Here is a 3,167-nt window from a genome sequence, read left to right as displayed (position 1 = left end):
TGGTTGATAGAATCCTCCTGCAAGGGAGTGGAAACTCTTCCTCTCAGACTCCCAGGGTGTCTCTGTTGACTGTGCCATAGATGTAGAAGATGAAAGGCTAATGGAGCAGTTAGAAAGTCTTTTGGTGCCTCATTTACTTTCTACAGAGCCTTCCTTGGCATTAAGTTCAGTCTTGCTTCCAGAGTCCTAAATAGAACCATTTGCTAGATTTTCTTTTAAAGTTTTCTTTTAGATAAAAACGGTGCTTTTTTTCCCTCAAACAAACAAAAATCACCACTGTTTGTAGTTTTCACATTTTCCTGGTTTCGGTGATATCTGGAGAAGCCTTTTGAAAAATCCATCAGCACTCGATATGCAATTTTTCCACCATTTCCTTCTTTCTGCTTTTCTGCATTCCTCTTTGCCTACTGAGAAAAATAAAAATAAGTAAGAGAGGACCAGGGGACATCAATAAATTCTTATTCATATTCACCACTCTAAAACCAAGGACTGAATTAAGTCTTTTTGCCACAGCATTGGAGTTCATAGTCAGTGGCTCATCCAGTGATGGAGAGAGAAATGTCCAGGGCTGGGCTGCTCTTCTTCATTTACCAATTCACTGAATCATTTTATTTTTATTTATCTGTTATTTATCCATTTTTACTCATGCTACTGTTGGTGGTGCACACACTGTGTAGATCAAGTGTAGAAATCACCCCTCTGGAAACACCTCTTTCCCCCACTGATGATCAGTTGTATTGATGATCTATGTAACCTATTTACCATGTGCATTACCATCTGCAGCTGCTAATTTTGTCATCACTACTCAATAAAATGCTTTGGGAAGGTTTGCTGCTCTGTAGAAGGATGCACAAGGCATCTTTGCAGCACCAGATCGGTTTGATTGCAGTTCATCAGACATGTGACACCCACAGTCCCACGCTTTCTGCATTTTCTCCCACATGAGAAGACTTCTCAAAACCTGACCCCAAATTTAGTGCAACCATTTGCCCTGTCTTTGAGAGTTTCAGGGTGTAAATCACTCTGCCTGAACACTCAATGCATTTCTCTCAGCAGAAACGCGTTACAATGCTCTTGGTTTCTAAATGACTGCGGAGGCTTTGACACCCAGAGGTGATATTCATTTTCCATCATTATTGTTATTCCAAAGGGATAAAAAGAAATAGTCACTGTGCACTTTTTCTTAGACATCATAACCCATCTCCATCTATCACTGGGGTCAGATATCACTGCTATTTTTCCTCTCTATCCCAAAGTGCCTGGCCTTTTAATTTATGCCCTCATTTTTTGATTTTTCCTGGATGGCTTCTCAACACTTCAGATATCATCATTCAGCTTAGTTTTCATCACTCTCCTTTTTCATTCTAAGTTATCACATCTTTTTCTGAGTTTCTAATCAGCATTTTCGGGTTGCTCACAATGTCAGGTATGTTGTGTTTTACTGAATACCTTGTGCAGCAGCACCAACTTTTACAACCCTGTGTCACTGGGGAAAAAAAAATAGACCGTTACCTTGTCCTGAAGTTGGGATTGATCCTGAGTCCCAGCTCTTCAGTGTTTCCTTGAGTCCTGCCTCTGCCTCCTGCAAAGGGAGGTCCTGGTGATGTTCTACAGACCTTCACCTCAGGTCTTTTCCCACATAAACTCAACACCTCACCTGTAACATTTTTTCTCACACATTTCTCACACATCATCAGTGCAAGAAAGACATGGACCTGTTGGAATAAGCCCAGAGGGCTGGAGCACCTCTGCTATGAAGACAGGATGAGAGAGCTGGGAGTGTTCAACCTGGAAAAGAGAAGACTCCTGGGAAACCTGATGGCACCTTCCAGTGCCCAAAGGGGCTTACAAGAAGAATGGAGAGGGATTTTTCCCAAGGGCATGTAGAGATGGGATAAGAGGGAATGGCCTTAAGATGAAGGAAGGTAGATTTAGATTGATATTGGGAAGAAATACTTTGCTGTGAGAGTGATGAGGCCCTAGCACAGGTTGTCCAGAGAAGTTGGGGCTGCCCCATCCCTGGGAGTGTCCAAGGCAAGGTTGGATGGGGCTCTGAGCAACCTGGGCTAGTGGAAGGATCCCATGGCTTGGGGTTGGAACAAGATGATCTTGAAGGTCCCTTCAAACCCAAGCCATTCCATGATTCTAGGATTCCATGATCTTCCCCACTAGCAGGCTTCCTGACAGTACTTCAGCTCCTGAGAAGTCAAACCCATTTTGGTGTTTGCTCCCTTGTGTGGGATGTCTTGATTCCCGTACCAGTCTCCAACCCACAAGTGGCCGTTAGGATTCTCCAGCCTCTTTTTTCCATGCTGCTAATGAGGCTGTTAAGGAGATTGATCCGACATTGATCCACACTGTGATCCAACTGACACCTCCTTGTGATTCACCTTCTATCCCAAAGTAGGACACACTGCTATTAAGGCTCTGGATTTGGATTCCGGAGAGCTGGCATTTGTCCATCTCTCGTTTATCTTCTTCTTGTGTTTGCACAGGGGATTTATTTCCTTTGAACTACTTCTCCCTTGGTATGGGATGGATGAGAACACTGCCCTTCCCCAGGGAAGAATTTTCAGGGCATATTTATTAAAGTTCACGTGGTCACATGAATATACCCACACTGAGAAGAGGAGTTTATGGTTGTCTGAACTGCTGGCCAGTCTGGAGTTGCTTCTGTGTATCAAAAAATGGAGATTTCTGTTGGATTCCTAGATTTGGATATGAGAAAAAGAAAACTGCTAGGTTTAAACAAAAACCTTGGCCTAACAGAGACTGGGGAAAAACCTCCATCTAGAGTCCAGACAAGGACCCATTGATGTCACAGATTTGGAATGTCCTGCCAAGCCCGGAGAAACCATGCCCTGATCTCATCAAACCTGTGCAGAAGACCTATTGTGCCTTATCTCTCCCTTTGTGTTCCCTGGATCCTTGTATTCTGTAAACCCGAATACCTTTTTTCCCTTGTAATTCCCCCAAGATAAAATGGATTTTCCTCTATGATGTATGTGTAAGACCCTCGATTTGTTAACCTGGGTTTTTCCCTTACGTCATGCCCTGAAACCCTCTATTTGTAATAAATTGTAATAGTTACAACCCCCTGTTGAATATGCAGACCCTAAACCCTTTAAATATGAACTTGTAAGTCCAATAAAGCATTCCAGTTTTCT

Source organism: Neopelma chrysocephalum, unplaced genomic scaffold (assembly GCF_003984885.1).
Source record: "Neopelma chrysocephalum unplaced genomic scaffold, ASM398488v2 Primary Assembly neopelma1_129, whole genome shotgun sequence".
NCBI lineage: Eukaryota > Metazoa > Chordata > Aves > Passeriformes > Pipridae > Neopelma > Neopelma chrysocephalum.
Note: the sequence above shows the minus strand (reverse complement) of the source record.